Source organism: Pseudoliparis swirei, chromosome 4 (assembly GCF_029220125.1).
Source record: "Pseudoliparis swirei isolate HS2019 ecotype Mariana Trench chromosome 4, NWPU_hadal_v1, whole genome shotgun sequence".
NCBI classification, from domain to species: Eukaryota; Metazoa; Chordata; class Actinopteri; order Perciformes; family Liparidae; genus Pseudoliparis; species Pseudoliparis swirei.
In genome coordinates, this window is record NC_079391.1 from 24330585 (window position 1) to 24350604 (window position 20020).

The following is a 20020-nucleotide window of genomic DNA, read 5'->3' on the forward strand; positions in this document are numbered from 1 at the left end:
CAGTTTAAGTTATACTCAAGTGAAACAGGCAATACTTAGGACGTATGAGTTGGTGCCGGAAGCCTATAGACAACGCTTTCATAGTCTGAAAGAAGCTCCCTCTCAGACATTTGTTGAGTTTGCTAAAGAAAAGGTGATGCTTTTTGACAGATGGTGTGTAGCCAGCAAAGCCACTGACTTTAGCTCACTTAGGGAATTGATTTTGTTGGAAGAGTTTAGGAACTGTGTTCCAGAGCAGATCATGGTTTACCTGAACGAACAAAAAGCCACCACGTTGCAGGAAGCTGCTGTCCTTGCGGAGGAGTTTACATTGACCCACAAGAGCGTCTTCGTGGGGAAGCGGGAAATGGCTTCCTATGACAATAGCCCAAGAAATTCTAACCCACCTTTCCAGCGTTCACAAGGGGCTTTTGCAAAGCCAAAGTCAGAGAAGCAATGCTTCTATTGCCACCACACTGGGCATCTCATTGCTGACTGCTTGACCCTCAAGTGCAAACGGAAGCCTCAGCCAGGAACGCGGGCCAGGGGTGTTAGTGATTATGTGGTGAATAATCATATTACTAATTCAGTGAAGGATGACTTGGTGGAAAGTCATCCTGATGTGTTTCGTGTCAGTGTCCTCAAGTCCCAGAGAAGGAGACGGAAAGGAGGCAACCTGGCTCCCGCCAAAGACAAGCTGCCCCTCGATCATCGTGATTCTGCACCTGAAACCCCCGAAATGGCGGACGTCTCATTGGATAAGGAGATAAAACAGCGCGGTGGTTATTGCAAAGCACCAGCACAACGACCCACGTTCGGACCAGGTGCAGAAGGTGGCAAGAGCTTGGACGCTCGGCAAAAGTTCAGAGCCAATGAAGTCAGACGGCGGCGTGGCGCGGGTGATGTGCAGGGTACTCGGCAGATGACCAACTCTAGGAAGCAAGTGGGCCCTGTGTCAGTGCCAGTACCCACGACCAGACGGGAACTCCGGCGGTTCCTATCACTGGTTGGTGCTCTGGTATTGGCTGCCCCAGACTTCACCAAACCAGTCAAGATGGAGCATGAATAACTTAAAAGTTATGCATGTTTTTATGGGAGGGGGTGTTACGTCCCGTGACTGAGACGGCCCTGTTTCAGGAAGAGGGTGGAGCTATCTCTCTCAGGTCTGGTACGCCTGGAGCAACACCACCTGATAGGGATCACCTAATCAGTGGGCAGGGCTTATATACACCCTGACTAAGTGTTTCTCTCTCCACCTCTGAGCTGTGACCATTCCGTGGTATGGTGCCGAAGTGTTGGCCACCATTTGTATTTTCGGGTCAAGCTTCTAGGGGTTCTCTGCCGTTTTTGTTGTCGATTTTCTCCTGTTTTGTGGTCGGACAGGGAGGTCAGTATTGTTATTTCTTTCTCTCATGGTAGGTCAGTGGGATCTTTTGTTTTCTAGTTAGCATGGGGGTTTTGTTTGTTGTTTTGGCCTTGGAGACCCTGACGCCTTTTGCTTCTGTTTAATTCTACCCTTTGTTAAGCCCTACCTCTGTCAAATAAATACCCTTAATTGGTTTATGTATTTAACTTTGTTTGCCTCCTTCGTCTTCCCTCGTAGCTGTATCCCTTCTTTGTATGTTGCGGCCGGTGCACCCTAAGACAACCAAGAGGCCGTAACAAGTATTTAATCAGACACCGTTATATTTCTTCAATCAGTTACAATACACATTTAACAGACATAACCATAACACAAGGAATGCTAGTTTAGGTCAATTGATACCGCCAACCCCAAGAACTAATCTCCTCAAACGTACTGTTATCTATCGTGAAATTACCGCTTTGAACTTACTACCTCCCCATTTAACTCACATGAGTAATAATTTGTCATTCAAATAACAATTAAAGGCGCACCTAAGAACATTCACCACTTGATGTATTCTATTGCTTTTTAGTTATCTGATTTTCTTTTTCTTTGGATGAATTAAGTTTATTTGCATAACATATATCTTATCCTTCGACTGTACTGTGCATCTGACTGCACTATTTTTTACTTTGTTGTCCTATTTTTAACTGTCGATTTCACGATATGTTTTTGTATGTATTGTATTTTGTCCTTTCTGTGGACCCCAGGAAGATTAGCGGTCGCTAAGGCGTCAGCTAATGGGGATCCAATAAACAAACATGTTGCCCGCGGGCACCTGGTTGCCCGCAGGGACCACGTGAATCGCCCGCAAGCCATGTTTTAAAAATAGTTGACAGTGAGCTCCGTCAAAAAAAACACAAAGAAACCCAGCCATTATTCCCGATCACTAGGACATTGGGGAGCAGGCACGTGCACAGACATTTTTGGGGGGCAGGTGCTCAAACCAAAAAAAGGGCACCCATCGGCCAAATGATTTTTATATTGATCGCTCTACCTTTTACAGTTATGTAGAGGCTAAGACCAATGATGACAACTACATTGATATAAGTATAGACTCACCACTTGTCCCACGTGTTCCACTGTTCTCGTGCACTTGTTGGCTGGTCCGGGGTTGTTTGGACTGTTGCATAAAACAAAAAGTTGTTTAAATCTCCAGACCATCAAAGTAAATCATCAATACAGGAAAGTGATGCACCACTTACCGGCGAATACCCGGGGGATTGGCGTCATCATATGTCCTCTTGCACCCACATGGTTGTGGTGTAGGTGCAAGAGGGGGTCTGGCTGTAGTGGGGCTTGGTCCACCAAGGCCGGGGCCAGCCGCACCATTGATTGTCGCCTGAAAGAGGACATTTTTTAATACATTTGTAGACCATCTTTTATTTAACAACTGCCAAACATAAATCATACAGTCTAATAACACTCAAATTAAATGTACTATTTAGTTGAATCAAATATATATTCAAATGCCCATGTGTGGAATGAATACACTTAGTTAAATAATGTATATGTTACTGCCACTGATTTTAAATTAAGGGACATCTTGTAACATTTTGTGAAATACCTGATCAAATTCCGACCATTGTACATTATGTACATTGTGCTGCTAGCAGACTGAATAGTTACATTGTTAGCTTTTACATTTATGTAGAGGCTGATGAAAAAGGCCGAGAGATGGATGACAATCAGGGTTTGCATTTTTTTTTTAAACATCGGTTCAGGGCCGGTTTACGCACCTGTAGGCTATGTTTTAAAAGTACCGGTTTAGCACCGGTATCGGAAACAAGTATCAACTGACTCTAATTCATATGTGAAATTAACCGTAAGCAGCAGTTTGACCATGACATTTTAGAAACTATTTCAATGAGTTTGTCCTTCGACAACAAATACATCCACACATTAATCAACATACCATGCGGGCTCTTAACTTCTGCAAGTTCAGCATATTTATTCAGAATAGTGGTCTGAAGACGTGTGGTTGAGTGTCTTGGCTGGTGTCAAGGTCAAAGTGAAGTTAAATGTAAAGCGGTTTACATGAAGGAGTTTGATGGAACATGATGACATCACAAGGTTCTGGGACAGGGATGTCTGTGTACATATTGTAAAGCCGTCTGAGGCTAATTTGTGAGAATGGGCTACACGAAATAAACTGAATTGAATTGAAAATCATCACCTGTGGGACTCAGTGACTTGTTTCTACAACTTCTCCTAATATTCAATTGGAGAAAAAACAATAACACAAATAATCTACATACAACCTTCAAAGACACAAATTGTCTTTCGTGAACATACCTGAGCAGGATTGTATTAAATATCAAGACACCACTTGTTCACACTTTATAAAGTTTCCCCCAAAAATGTGATTTTGTGCACAAAAAGGGTTGATTTATTTATAACTGTAATACAGCCGGGCTGATAAAATTAAACGAATCAGCCTCCTAAGCAGGACTGCTTAATACAATGCTTAATTGTGTGGTGCTCATACTGTTGTTATTCAGCTAGGGTTTGTGTGTCTGGTGGAAACATGCTGCATTACATTTCACTTTATTTAGTCAACACAATCAATTTGATGTTAAAATATTGTGGCAACACGGGGGACTTGGAGGCAAGATTTTGAAGAAAATCAAGAGATCCAGAGACGGTGGTAGAGTAACATAAAGTGACCTTTAATAAAACGGAGAGGGAAAAGGGGGGATGGGTGTACAGAGTCAACAAACGGTTCCTCCTGGTCGGGGTCTTTGGCCTTCGGTCTCACGCCTGGCGTGACACGGCTCCTTTCTCCTGTCTGGGCCGAGCAGAGGAGTGTCCATCCTGGAGAGGGATCCTCCTCTGTTGCTTTGCTGAAGGTCCTTTCCCTTTTTTCCCTGTGAAATGTTTTTTCTATTTTTTTTCCTAATCCGATGCGAGAGGTCAAAGGTCAGGGATGTCGTATGTGAACAGACTGTAAAGCCCTCTGAGGCAAATTTAGATTAATGCCACCAAAAAGGAAAAGCGATATCCAAAGTGTCTTCACCACCCAGAGGAGAGGCTACGTATAGCTATCAAGTAGCCCAGGTCGTTAGTTAACATTAGCTAGTAACGTCAGACGGCTAACTACCCGCACAGTGCATACCGACGTCATTTTGAAATGCATTCTGGAAACTCATAAATCCAGAGCAGATGTAGTGCAGGCTGAGGAAGCAGCAGCTGGACCATCAGAACTTAAACTGATTGTGTGTTGACGTGTATCATCATGTCCGACAGTGTCATCATTGTCTACCTGCTTAATGTGAATTATTATGATGTTAAAACATGCATGTGCAGACTAGGTTAAGTTCTCTTTGCTCTTTAGGGAACAGTCAGTTTAAGCCACAGAGTGACTGTCATGAAGTGAGTGCAGCAGTGTCCTGGACGTGGGGAGTGACCAGTACCAGCCTGATCCGAAGTTCATCCGAGTCCAGCGACTTCAGCGCAAGAAGTAAAGCTTTCAGGCAAAGTGGTACAGTCAGTATCTGTGGCTGCACTACAGCCCTACATTGGAAAAGGTACTTTGTTTGGACGTGTCAAAGCATACACACCATCAACAAGACCACTCTGGAAAAAAAGAAAGACCCAGCCTTCTGCTTAAGGATGAGCAGCGTTTGACCTCAGGTGACCTTTATATGAGTCTGCTGAAGACAACCTCCATATAGATGTCTTACTGTGCTCTAACAGGTATTATACCAGCAGTTCAATATAATTGACTTGTATATTTGAAGTGAATGGTGTAAAAGCTGCATGGCGTGTGTCTCATCAGAAGCTCATTTATTATACGTACATTTATATTATTATTTCACATTAATAAAAAGGTGAGGTTAATAGTAGCTGTCTTACTAACACGTCACATGACGCTGTGTTATTTGATGAAAATAGACAAAAGGACAAAGTGGCCCTTTCTTATTTATGTGTAATTATCTGTGTGTGTGTCAGTTTAGTGTCCAAAGCTGATCATGATGCTGAGACCTTGTGCGGTCGACTGTTGCTCCACCTAATCTTTTTTTAGGCATTTCATGACAGGCAGGCACCCATCGGCCAAATGATTTTTATATTGATCGCTGTCACTTGACGTTAGCAAGTAATTAATACACATTGTGTCGTGAGAAGACATGAGAGCTAAACAAAATGAAATGTTTTCTATTAACAATTACAATTAGTTATATTTACAAAATGATAGGAGCGGAAAATGCCATAAAATAAACAACTTACTGACCTCGACCGCTCGGTCATGCCGTGAAATATCAAACCTCTATAAAAAAGTTACAAAGCCTCAGTCTGATATTTCCCGGCATTACCTCACTCTGGGTTAGTTATTACAAGTGTTGTTTTTTCTTGCGTTTACTCTTTTCACCCTCTGCAATGCTCATACAAGATTGATCTTTGTAAAACTGGAACAGACAAAACAAAGAGAAACATATCACATAAAACAATGTGGTACAAGCATGTCGGGGTGAAATTCTCACAAGAACTCAAATAAATGCCCCATCGGATATCAAAACACATTTGGGGGGACTTGATGACAGTCATTTTTATTCCTAAATGCTGATGAATGAAAAAAAAGGGCTCCAGCAGAAAGGGCCCTTTTCTCATCCAGGGCACAAGGGCTGCTGCTTGAGCACCACTAGGGGTCTATCTGTGCATGTGCCTGTTGGGGAGGCTGCTGCGCTGGCTTTCTCACTCTGCAAGTAATGGCTCTCTTAAAGAGAGCCAGGATTACAGCCGACAAGTTTCGCTCAAAGTAAATGATGCACGGAGTGAATAGTAAGTCCAGGTAGTTACAGAATGTCAGCAGTTGTTATTGAGTGTAATATGTTTGTTAAAGGAGCCCTGTCCTTCACTTGGGCTACTGAGGCATATTTGTTCCTCCGGCTAGATGGTTGACGCGCTCTGTGGTTCTGCTGCTTGCTCTTCGTTTCAGACAACTGGCTCCGACACTCTGAATGTTGTTCATAGGGTTTTAATCGTGTGAAGTCCAGTACAAACAGTTCACCAGCTCACCGTGATAGTCAAAACCTATTTTCCCGTTCCGGGGTCAAAACACCTGCCGTCGCCAATTACCTGGTGATTAATGTAGGCGAACAAAATAACAGCAACAGCGCCACCCAGTGTATACATAAACATGCATGTACCTACACAACATTTGCCTCTTACACACCAGCCCCTAATTGTTCATGCAGGCAGACATAACAATTCAAATAAAAATACAAAACAAAAAGTAGCCAAATACTGAGCCCTAATTTACACCCTGCAGCAAAGACAGTTTTGTTACTGGTCTTACGATAATGTTGGCCTTTGTCTGCAATCTCACAGAACGTACAAGTCCCCTTTTGTCAGCAAACACTTCTAGAACTTTACCAAGTGTCCATGAACCACGGGGAGCTGAAGAATCCATGATTACGACAATATCTCCGGCGACCAAACTCCTTTTCTTCTTGTTCCATTTCTGCCTCTCTTGGAGCAAGGGCAAGTACTCTCTCACCCATCTCTTCCAGAAAAGATCTGAGAGGTACTGCACTTGCCTCCATCGTCTCCTTCCATATTGATCATGCGGTTCGAACACTCCAGTTGGAAAAGCTGGTTTACCCTTTAAGAGAAGTAGATGGTTAGGTGTGAGTGGTTCCAAGTCGTTGAGATCGTCCGAAAGCTTGGTAATTGGCCGATCGTTCAAAATAGCCTCCGTTTCACAGAACACTGTCCATCATCATCCACGCTCTGCTGATGTAGAACAGAGCTGAGAACTCTTCTCACCAGGCGGATCAACCGTTCCCACACCCCACCATGGTGTGAACCTGCCAGCGGATTAATACTCCAACGAATTCCAACCTGTGACAAGACTCCTTGGATCCGATAATGATTCAGCGCAGCGATAGACTCCCTTAGTTCTCTTTCTGCCCCGACAAAGTTGGTACCGTTGTCTGACCTTAAGTGCGCCACTTGTCCTCTCCTGCTGATGAAACGCCGCAAAGCATTGATGCATGCATCTGTTCCCAGCGAGACTGCTACCTCCAGATGGACGGCCCTGCACGCCATACAGGTAAATATAACACCGTATCGTTTACAGGTTGATCTTCCCTTCTTTACTTCGATTGGTCCAAAGTAATCTACCCGTGTGTTGGTGAATGGTGGTAGATCAGGAAGGTCTCTCTCTCTTGGAAGAGCTGCCATCTTCTGTTCAATTGCTCTTCCATTGTAGCGTCGACAAAAGATGCATTCGGCAATTACCTTTCTGACAGCTGAATTGGCGTTTGTAATCCAAAACCTCTTCCTCACTGAGGACAGCGTATGAGCTCGTCCACCATGGCCAAGATTGTGGTGAATATGCTTGAGGATGAGAATTGATACGTGTTGATCTTTGCAGAGGATGAGTGGATGTTTGGCTTCTTCAGGCATTGCTCCTCTGCCCAACCTTCCTCCAACTCTGAATAGACCACCCAGATAGCAGCCGATTCCGGGGCGGATCCGCCCTCAGGTCGCTAGATCCGCCCTACTGTCGCTAGATCCGCCCGCAGGTCGCTAGATCCGCCCTACTGTCGCTAGATCCGCCCGCAGGTCGCTAGATCCGCCCTACTGTCGCACTCGGTTTGGTCATGTTAACCGGATCCGCCCGCACCGCATCCGGTTCACACAGCGGTGTGGCGGCTAAATCGTTGCTCCTCTGACTTCTGCGCCTCGACTTTCCAAACTGGAATTTTCAAACCTGCAGCTCTTCGCGCCAGACATATTACTTAGGTAAGTGTTGAATTGTGTTGCTACTGTCGAATTATGGCTAGTTTTCGAACTATCTCGGTTAGGGTTAGCTATCTTCTGCAGCAAGTGGTTATAACCACTGAAAATTCAGCGCACCCAAGGTTGGAGCTTAAGTATACAAGGGTGCACGATGGAAGCTGGGCAATAACGAGGAGCTAGCGCTAGCTCGCGAGCTAATAACGAGAAGCGCTAGCTCACAAGCTAATAACGAGGAGTGCTAGCTCACGAGCTAATAACGAGGAGCGTTAGCTCGCGAGCTAATAACGAGAAGCGCTAGCTCGCGAGCTAATAACGAGGAGCGCTAGCTCGCGAGCTAAAAACGAGGAGCGCTAGCTCGCGAGCTAATAAAGATGGCCAGCACAAACCTGTTTTTATTTAATTCGCCATGTATTGAATTCTCAACACTTAATTTACAATTTGCAATGTCATCCTCAGTTTTACAGAAGTGTTCATCAAGATCGATCTCTACAATTCAGGTAAGCACACATTTTTTTACAGGAGCAGTCGTGCCACAAAGCTGGTACGGTGGTAGTTTCTGCGTTTGGCCAAATTACCCGAGGGACGAAAGGGTGGACAAGGCTGTCCGAGGTGCCGAAGAACCTCAACCTGACTGGCAGACACATGATGTAAGAATAATTAGATCATGTGGTATGCTAATTATATTAATATTCTAATAATTAGCAGATTAAACAAATATAAAAAATAATTTACCTTATGTTACATATGGGGGGGAAAACAACATTTTAATCACATTGTTCTGGTCATAATTCTGTACTTTTTCATTGTGTTTTGACTTAATTTTTAGATGATTACTTGGTGGCAAGGCGATGGTTAAAAAAGTATGTCCCAGACACATCCGATCTCCATTCAGAAGAGGAGGCAATTCCTAAAAGGAGAAATCCAATGCCTGTGTGAGTAAATGTGTATACATTTTATTCTTTAGAACTCTTTTACCTTAATAAAATAAAGTGTCTGTCATTCAATGTTATAGTATGACAAATAATATTTGCCCCTCTTCCAACTATTGCCCCTCCTCCACCACGGACTTCATCACCAGCAGGACAGCGAACAAGCCAGGGGTACACACCAACCTGGCGAGGGGCGAGGTGTGGTTCAGACGCCATTGCCTGCTGTGGTGAGCAACAACTCAAACGGCTATGGGATTCAAATTGAACCTTTTTAATCATTTCACTTTTTACAATGTTAACGATCGTAAATTGGATACGAGACATGCAATACACACTGTCACATTGAATCCAAGTGAATATGATCATTACGATTGGATTAATGGAGTTGTATAAAACTTGATGTTTCCATATTTGATGTCAAATCTCTTAATAGTTACCTTTTTTAAATGTTATTCTAATGTTTTTTATAGCTGCTCAAGTTTAAATCCTGGCCATGCTGGAGACGCTTACACAGCAGGTCCATCAATTAACTGGCAAAGTTAACAGCTTTGTTCGCCCCAGTGTGACACAAATGTCTGGTCAAGAAGTGGAGTGGAGAGACCCGTTTCCGTTGACCACAATGAAGGAAGTGGACCTGTTTGAGCAACAGCTCAAAGATCCAGCCAACGCTTTAATGAAGAAGAGTGTGGTGAGGTTTTGTTTTAAGAATCTACTAGCGGGACAGTTGACCCTCCTCCAACTATTGTCCCATCTCCTCCACAGACTTCATCACCAGCAGGACAGCGAACAAGCCATGCAGGGTACACACCAACCTGGCGAGCGGCGAGGTGTGGTTCAGACGCCATCGCCTGCTGTGGTGAGCAACAACTCAAACGGCTATGGGATTCAAATTGAACCTTTTTAATCATTTCACTTTTTACAATGTTAACGATGGTAAATTGGATACGAGACATGCAATACACACTGTCACATTGAATCCAAGTGAATATGATCATTACGATTGGATTAATGGAGTTGTATAACACTTGATGTTTCCATATTTGATGTAAAATCTCTTAATCGTTACCTTTTTCCCTTTTTTACGAGCAACAGCTCAAAGATCCAGCCAACGCTATAATGAAGGAGAGTGGTGAGTTGTTGTTTTTTTAACCCTTGTGTTGCCTTAGGGTCATTTTGACCCGAATCAAAATTACACCCTCCCCCCGCCTTTGGGTCATTTTGACCCGATTCAATGTTTCACCCTACTGTTACCTTTATATTTACTAACATATTTTACCCTTTGGGTTCAATTTGACGCCAGCAATTAAAACCTCCAGAAAATTATTAGAATTAATATTGTTTTCCAAGTTTAAGTGTGAGGCACTTTATGTTTGTTTGTTGACTACCGAAAGAACACCGACATTAAACATTGAATGGGGTCAAATTAATCCTAAGGCGGGGGGAGGGTGTAATATTGATTCGGGTCAAAATGACCCTAAGGCAACACAAGGGTTAAGAATCTCACGCAAAGCTCATTAAAATCTATTGTATGTCATTAACACTAGATAATACCCTGTTTGATGGTAATGTTTTTTTAAACAATATCAAATATTAATAGTACTTTTTCTATCCATTTTAGATTTCCTCCCTGGGAACAATCGGAGGACATGATGTAAAACGTGCAACGTGGAACATCCTCGCACGCATGTTCACTGATGATGTTGGCAAGTCCATAAATTGGAAAGGGATTAATGGAAAAAAATCTTTCAATCTAATGACGTCCAAGACTTTGCTCCTGCGTAAGTAACTCATATATAATGAAAACAATTTGATTTCACCCGGAGGTCTTTGTGTTCAAACTAACGAATAACCATGTTTCTAAATAAAATGTTTGAATTGCAACTTTATTCTCTATTTAGGTGAATGTTACTCAACTATACCTTTACATAATAGTTATATGATATATTAGCTCTATGGAGTGGAGATGGTCAGCTGCTTCAGGTTCCTCGGGGTCAACATCAGCAACGACCTCACCTGGTCTGCTCACACAGACAAGGTGGTCAAAGCGGCCCGGAAGCGCCTCTTCTTCCTGAGGAGACTGAAGAAGTTTGGCATGGATTCAGTCATCCTCACCAATTTCTACAGATGCACAATAGAAAGCATCCTGACTGGGTGCATCACAGTGTGGTATGGGAGCTGCACAGCCAAGGACCGCAAGGCCCTACGCAGTGTGGTCAGGACTGCGGAGTTCATCATCGGTAGGGAGCTCCCAGCCCTGCAGGACACATACCGCACACGATGCCTCAGGAAGACTGGATCCTAAAGGACTGCCATCATCCAGCCTTCAGCCTGTTCACCCCGCTGCCTTCTGGAAGGCGGTACCGTAGCATCCGGTCTCGCACACAGAGACTGGAGAACAGTTTCTTCCCGAGAGCCATCAGGCTGCTAAATGGACACTGACACACGATCGACACTTTTGCACTCGACACTTTACACTCGTCACTTTACATACACTGTCACTTTCAGCCTTGTACTTACACTTTCTATTGCACTACCTGCTTTCACTACCTGCTACTCCCATTTGTCTGTAGTTTAGTTATTATGTGTATTATATGTTAGTATTATGTATTATGTTCGGCTATTGATAGTTGTTGTGTGGTGCCTTGTCCTAAGAATTTCAGTGCCCAGTCTGACCCTGTGTCATTCTGTGTATCTGACAATAAAAGACTTGACTTGACTTGACTTGACTATATTTAGCATAGCACACTTTAAGTGCCAGACAGCCACTAGATTTTAGACTGCATGTCTGATTTATGTTGCACTGAGTATTCATGTGATTTTGTATCTGCTTGTGTGATTACAGATGCTGTCAGAAAGAATCACTCAACACATGCGTCCACTGACGACCAGGTTCTTAAGCACGCCATTCGGTGGTTCAACCTGGCAGCAGACCGGGGTAGCTCCAGGAGGCGTGCTACTGTAGACGTCCCCCACACTGAACAGACTTAAAATATATCTTTTTTAAATGTGTGTATATAATTTTGTCCTTTCAAATAAAAAACTTTGACATTATTTACGTTTGCATTTTGTTGTTGCATTGATGCATATTTGTTAGCTTGATCTGGGCCAAATGAGCCGCTTTATGGAAGGGTCCATATTTTATGAATATCTGCGTAATATTGGCGGATACGGGGCGGATCCGCCCCGTATCCGCCAATATTACGCAGCGCGCATCTGTTCCGGATCCGGCGCGGTGTGCATTTAGCCGCCGATCCGGACCCGTTTTGCGGAGCCTTCCCGGAGTCTACGGCGGATTTGGGGCGGATCTGGAACAGAGTCAGTTTGCTATGTGGGCATCTTCCAAAATTGGATCCAGCTTATAAACAGGACTCTGCTGGCTCACGGTTGCTTTCCTGGATGACAGGTCAGAAATGTCCTCACTAAATCTTTGTCCCTGACAGTATCTGATGATGGCAATTTCTGCTCCTATTAGATCATCCAGTGTCAAGATCACCCTATTTGACTCAGCTGTGACCCTCTGTCGTTTAGCAGCCCGCTTTGACCTATTCTGACTGGTGTCCTCCAAATGATTAACCACAGATGCCTCCAATTGCTTTCTCTGGCGAGTGCATGTCAACAACATGGTCTTTAATCGGAGGAACCAGGCAACTGCTGTTTTGAGCCTCCTCCAGTTGGAAAAGTAGGCAATAAGTTGGTCAGTAGGACTAGGCACGTCCAATACACCGATGCAATTTACTGTTGCCTCTTTTCTCACCTCTTGGTCATCTGAGTCCACTAAGACTTCCAACACAGTCTTAGGCCAGTCCTCTTCATGCTTCCAGAGAAATCCAGGACCTTCAAGCCACCTGCTACTCTTCAAAGTCTGAGGCCTTTATTCCCCTTGACGCATCGTCGGCTGGATTGTCTTTGGAACTGACATGTCTCCACTGTGAAGGCTCCGATGTCTCTCTGATGGTCGATATTCTGTTGGCCTTACTGATTAGTTTGTTCATGTACCCTGCATACTCCTTGTGCAAACGTGTGTTGCTAAGAAACCTCTTTCTCAAACCCTGGATCCTTTGTCTAGCCACAGCAAAGTTATTGGGCAGATAGACCTCTTATTTCCTGAAAGGAAACTTCAAACAATATTTCCCATCCTGAAGTACTGCAGAGCGCTCCATGGTTTCCAGAAACTTGAGGTCTTCTCTGGACATTTCCTTCTCCTCGGTCTTTTCATTAAAGTCATGATTGTACTGATGGGCCAGCAGTTTTTCCAGTTTGCACACGGAGATCCTGTTCACTGTAGCAGAGGAAATATCTGCCCCTATAGCACCACTGTTTCCATTCAGTGGACCATTAACAGCCCATCCTAGCACGGTCCTGATAGCATATGGGCCATTCCCACGGCTGTTGATGACCTCCCAAGGTTCCAATATCTTGGGAGCGTAAGTTCCAATCAACAGGTCCACGCTTGCCTTTAGGTCTGGGATGTGAACTTTCGACAAATACGACCAGTTTGCGAGGTCTTCAGGTGTCACCATGTTATCAGCAGTGACTGGCATTTTCTTTTGTGTAAACACGTCTGGTAAAATATAAAAGTCGTCACTGTCCAGACCAGATACCTCCAAACCACTCAGTGTGAGCTGGTACTACGGTTTCCTGTCCCATTGTCTGCAGCAAGAAATTATAAAGACAATTATTTTACTTTGGTACAACTTAATTTTTTAATTTGGAAAAACCTCATATTTTCTATTACATGAAAGCAAAGATTTTACTTCACACAAAAGTAATTCAAACACTCTAATTTGTTACAAGCAAATTTATTAGTTTCTCTCAAATGATATATTTGATTTGGTTGAAACCTAAAATGTTGATTAAATATAAAGTAAAAAAATTACATTCACACCAAGTAAAATAAGTAATTATAAAGACCATAAACCATGTTTGTTTGTTTTACATTAAAACAACTATATTTTTCTATTTGAAAAAAAAAGAAGAAAATTATATATTTTCTAGTACATACAAGCTCCGTTTTTACTTTGGACTTAACTAATTGAAACACTAATTTGTTACAGGTCATTTTATTAATCTTAAATTACATTTTGGTTTTAGTACATTGCAATTAATAATATATTTAATTTAGTCCAAAGGAAAAAAGTTGCTTAATGTAGAAGAATATACATTTTCATGTTGCTTTTATACAACTTAAAAGGTTTACCATAAACAAACGCAAAATATGCTAGAATATAAAACATTGTTACAATCAGTGTCTAATTTAGTTTAAACTATAACAAAAATATATAGACTTCAAAAGATCTACATAAATCTTAACATGAACAATACGATTACAATATGGCTCCATTTAAACATGACAATTTGAACGCCATTACGGTGTTTTTTTACATCCGTCCTTTAACATGAGAGACTATGATAACAAAGAAGGGTAGCACTTTATAATAAGTACACACTATTTAGCATTAGTAAAGCATGAATAAACACTGAATTCATCATTTATAAAACATTGTTCCAACATGAATACTCATTAGTAACTCATTCCCAAACACAGTTATAAATGTTTCATTCTTGATTAATAAGCTTGGGTTTTATACTTTATAAATGATGGATTCCCCATTTGTAAATTAAGTATTGTGTATCATTTCCTAACACTTTACAAAGTATCTTATTAATCATATAAAAGTCCTGAATACTTCATTTACAAATGGGGAATCTATCATTCATAAAGTATGAAACCCAAGCTTAATGAAACATTTAGAACTGTGTTTATGAATGAGTTACTAATGAGTATTCATGTTGGAATAATGCTTTCTAAATGATGAATTCATTGTTTGTCATTGCTATACTAATGCTAAATAGTGTGCACTTATTATAAAGTGCTAACAAGGGATAAACCCTTTGTGCATAACATGCACAACAATATTTAGAGTTTAAGACTCAGAGTGCACACTCACCGGGTCATCTTTTTGGCTTCTATCTCCATGAAGATTTTTTGCAGAGCATCAAAAGTGTGTTTGAGTTCACTTGGATAGCTCATAGAGCATAAATGAGCCCAAGCAACATGGCACATGCATGCGCTACTGATTGCAAACCATTAAGGACCTCACCATCGATCACAACTCCAATGTCGTGTGGCGGCTGGAGGCAATCCTCCTCCTCCCTGAAGACAAACACTGCCATTTTGCACTTCTGAAGCTGGGACCAAGCTTCATCCTTCTGAACAACCTGATAAAAGACAAAACACTTATTAAAAAAAGTTATTCTGATGAAACCAGTTTCTGATGTACCACAGCTCCGACCGCTGTGTCCTCGGCGGTGAACAATATATTTTGCTGCCTGTTAAGAGCAACAGCAGTTGTTACAGCTATGAAAAATTCATATCATACGGGAAATTAAAACCGGTATACTGCACAGCCCTAATGTAATGTTTTCTTTTGTTTGAAGCGTATGTAATTAAAGCAAAACTACTTACCAGATAGTCCTTGATAAGGTTGTCCCCATCTTCCCCAAGGTACACAATCAGGCACTTAAGCAGACACACTCTTTTTAGATTCACCTCAAGGCTCTAGGTGAAAGCACAAACACACAAAATTATAAAAATGCAAAATGATGCTGTCCAATTTGAACAAATCACTGTAGACGCAACACTGTACAATGCATAAAATGGGCACTTGGAGTTACAGTAATCGTGATTTAGGGCTGTTGCGATTAAGGAATTTTCCCTGATTATCGACTCAATAGTGAAAATGCAGAATTATTGTTTTTATTTGATATTACTCAGAAGATCCAGATTTAAGTGCTATGTAAATAAACTATTTTAGGTACTTGTATTAGGTACATTGTTGGCTTTTAAATGACAAAGATGACCGTTTTAATAGTAATTAAATACCTAATTATTGTTAAATGCAGAACACAGAAGGGAAATGAGATTCAGACTTTGATTTTTTTTCCAACTCTCGATAATGAAAATAAATAAATAAAATGTGCCACACTCACTTGACATGCGGTCGGATGGTCAATAGCAATATTGCACTTTTTGCAAGACCCTAATGTACACACACTTCGAGCAAACCATTTAAAAGACCTTTGAAACTAAAACGATTAAGGTAGTGCATCGGTCAACAGGTAATCTCCGACTCCAAAGTCGTAAACAAAGCAAGTACATACGTGATCAAGAACTTTCAGTATGTTCAGGGTTATCTCTCTGATAACTCCTCCCTTTTTTTTTTATGATCTCCATCAGTCTGCCGTAGTGCTTGTCCAAGGCAGTGAGGAAGCGCGGTTGAAGTGGCACAGTTGTAATTCTTGTAAATTCAGCATTGATCTTTAAAAAAAAAAGCACATGCAAATGCTATAAAACATTACGTGATGCATTGCAGATGTGTTGTGAGTTTTTTTGTAGGTTTCTTATAATAGAAGAAAATATCGTTTACTTTACAAGCCACCACTGACTTATAGAAAAAGTCACATACCTCATCCACTGAGAACAATGCAGGCCATCTCTCTTTCAACTCTTCCACTCCCAATTCCTTTTCCACAATTTCTTGTCTTCGCACTGAAAAAGTATTGTCCATTTTCGACTTTATCACTGTACGATTGTTTCTCTTCTTCACCTCACTTAAAAGTGACAGTCTCTCATTTTCCAAAGTGCATTCCAGGTCTTGCAGGTACATGGACAGTTCAAATGGATGCACGGATAGGAATGGCGGCGGCCATAATGTCGGTGTTCTAGCTTATAATGTTTAAGAAGCTCCGATCTTCGTGAAACAGAAGTACCACAGTCTTTACATTTCCACATTCATCGGAAGACTAGGAAAGAAGAAAAAAGGGACCCGTTTATGTTTGTTGTCAGTTACTTCTTCAGCAGGAAAGAAATATTTTAAATCCAGTAGATATACATGTCCTTTTTTAGTTCATAGAGTAAATTTGACTAGAGTTATTGTTATTAGTCTGATCACACCATCCTGAACATCTTCACATACTGTTAAATAATTAAAAAGATGGAAAAGGCAAAAAGGTTTCTACAGTTTGAAACAAAAAGAAACAGTGATTTCCTGTATTGCATGATTATCTACAATTCAGTCATGCAATGATCATCTTTTAACTTTAGTATTTTAAATATTGTTTTAAGGATATATACAACTATAGTAAATGACTTAACATTTAATGTATTTGTTTATTGTTTGGTGAAATCTATTCACATTACATTGGGTGGGTAACTTCTTGATATTTGTTTTGACTGCAAGTTATTTGTGTTTAAAATTCTACAAATATGATAATAAATAAATATTGCAAAAATAGAAATGTAAAATGAACCTGCCATTAAAATGTAATGTCCACTACATTACAATGTGTGTAAGGCCACGTTTACACATAGCCGGGTATTTACAGAAACGAATATTTCTGCCCCTCCGTTTTCAAAAATAATGTCGTACACACAAGGTCGTTCTCAAAAAAGTTTCTGTTTATATGAACCCGCATAAATACGCCCCCAGGCGCCATCATAACTATGCCAAACCTGTAGTCGGCAGTGTAACGAGAAGGATAAACACATGCAAACCAATCAGAATTCTCAAGACTCGAGACCTCCGAGGAGTATCCTCATGTCAAGGAGGAAATAACTCGGGCGCACCTGACAACGAAAATGAAGGCAGTCGACACTGGACGTAGGAGCCAGTGTTGCCAGGTCCGCGGTTTTTCCGCAGAATTGGGCTACTTTTGGAGTGTTGCCGCGGGTTTAATTTTTTGTCCGCTGGTTCGGGTAGACCGTGTCATCTTCAGTACCTCTGATTGGTTGTTCTCTTTGCCCATCAAAACAGTGACAGGATTAACCCTATAAAGTCTGCACATGACAATACATATCACATCATATAATGGAGAACATATATTGTGAATGTTCCCGGTCTGATATCCGTTGTTTGTCAGTGCTCCATGATAACGGCTTCTACAGGGAATATGGCCGAAGAGGTTTTTAATGTCCTTGTCGTGTATTTTGCATCTTACTCTTAAAGATACAGCTAGTTTATAGATCTGAGAGAAGAAGGCCCCACGAGAATTTGGAGGGAAGAGTTCCTTTGTCTCACGCTGGCGCCACAGTCCACATCAGGGGACTGCCCTATATATCCATATTTGGTGGCCAACGCGCCAGAGATCATCTTTGGAGGAAGGGGGGCTATAGGGATTCTATAGGGAACCTATAGAATCGAACATAAGACCTCCCACTTTCTCTTATCTATATAAGCTGTAAACACACATAGCTCCGTTGAATTCCTTATACACGGACCCGTGGATTCCCAGCCGTTCGAACGAAGCGTCTGTTTTTACTTTGTACTCTAAAGAATAAACTTTGTATTCTTGGAGTGCTGGGTCTCTCGCAACTTCTTTTTCTACAAGTCCTCATTCAAACGGCGCCGACGGAACCAAGAAGAAAGATACAACAAGTGGCGTCACGAACAGTCACGTGTGAAAATACTCAGGACGACAAACACGGTAAACATCTGCTGACTTCATTGATATGATGGTTCATTAAGTGCAGTCTGTGTGTGATTACCGTGGCTCAAGAATAATTTCACCGTGTCGAACGATATTTTTATTTTTCCTGCATATTTGAGTGCGGGGAGAAAAAGGTGCGTTTGAATTGAGAGGGAAAAGTTTTTTCGGGTTAAAGTAAAATAGTGGTAAATAGCGAATGTTATTGAGGTGTATTAATTAGTAAGTGCAGTTATCCGAAAATAAGGCCTTTGATTTGTTTTAACGTTAAGACGCGGGAAAGTTAATCGCTAAAATAATATTGCGCGGGATAGTCAGAGATTAAGAGAGAGAAGGTTAAAGGACCTTTTGGAAAATGATCATAGAGCTGCTTAAATCGGATAGAACATAGTCTAAAGAAATTAGTACTGGCTTAACGAGATTGAGAAATAAAGTACGATTGTATGCTCCCACTCTGCGGTTATTGACGAATAAATGCACGAAGCAGCCTCTCATCGGAAATAAAGTCTCGGACGGTAGCAGAAATTAAACCTTAAGAGAGGAACAAGCGGCAAGAGCATGCTAATACGGATGAATGGTATAAATGACTGATTTTAGGAAAGAAAATAGCCATTTGTGCGTCGTGTAGGCACATTGCCTGATCACGGTTTGGAGAAATAAAAAAGGTGGGGGCGATTGCTTCGGCCGGAGAATCTGCACCCAGTGTGTGTGCGTGCGCGCGAGCCTGCTGGCGTGTGTGCGTTGGTTGCTGTGTGCGGGCGTGTGGAGTTTTTCAATAAACTCTAAATCACGCCGTGCATTTTTATTCTATAAGAGAACGTAAAGACAAACGTGAGTTCCCTGAAGAGGAGACTAACTAGTTAATAAGATCGTCGAAATAAAAAAGACAAAAAAGAGTAGAGGACTGACTCGTGCTCTCGCGAGAGTCCCACGGTGAACGAACACGTGGTGGTCGACTAGTCATCGCCATCTTGTGGGCAAACATCCTCATCTCAGTCCTTACATCCGGTGCACGGGTGGGGGGAACGGGGTGAACGTGTTGGGTTACACAGATGGAAGCCATGCATTCCGGGGAGAACACAGTCTGTTAAACATAAGGTTACATGCTGATAGAACCTAACCATTTCATATTTCTTTTCTTTTACTCATTTTATGACGAATGAGATTTGGGCTAAAAGAGGACAAAGAACCAGTTAACACCAAGGGCCAGGCCGGGGGCGTGGCCACTGACGTTTGGCACCACCTGCTGGACAGTCTGCAACAAAAGGCCGGTACATGTTTCACTCCACAAGCTTTTTCATTTGTGTTGATATATTCGAGTCAAAGTCAGATATTCATGATACACATTGTAAAGCTGCGTACATTGGTGAAACTGTAGAACATTGATCTAGGTAAACACATGAAGGCTTGGCGGCTGACTGATCAAGTACAATTTTAATTAAATAGGGGTAGTCGAAACTCGGCTGACAAATACGGTTTC

The 20020-nt window shown here is 41.9% G+C and overlaps 1 long non-coding RNA gene across 1 annotated transcript; it reads right to left on the reverse strand.

Annotated features, from left to right (window-relative positions):
• Positions 1 to 15098: 15098 nt before the first annotated feature.
• On the reverse strand, positions 15099 to 16327 carry LOC130192212 (uncharacterized). Its single transcript, XR_008831350.1, has 3 exons — positions 16219 to 16327; positions 15524 to 15616; positions 15099 to 15276 (listed from the first exon to the last, which is right to left on the reverse strand). It is a non-coding gene; the product is annotated as an uncharacterized LOC130192212 (long non-coding RNA).
• Positions 16328 to 20020: the final 3693 nt, after the last annotated feature.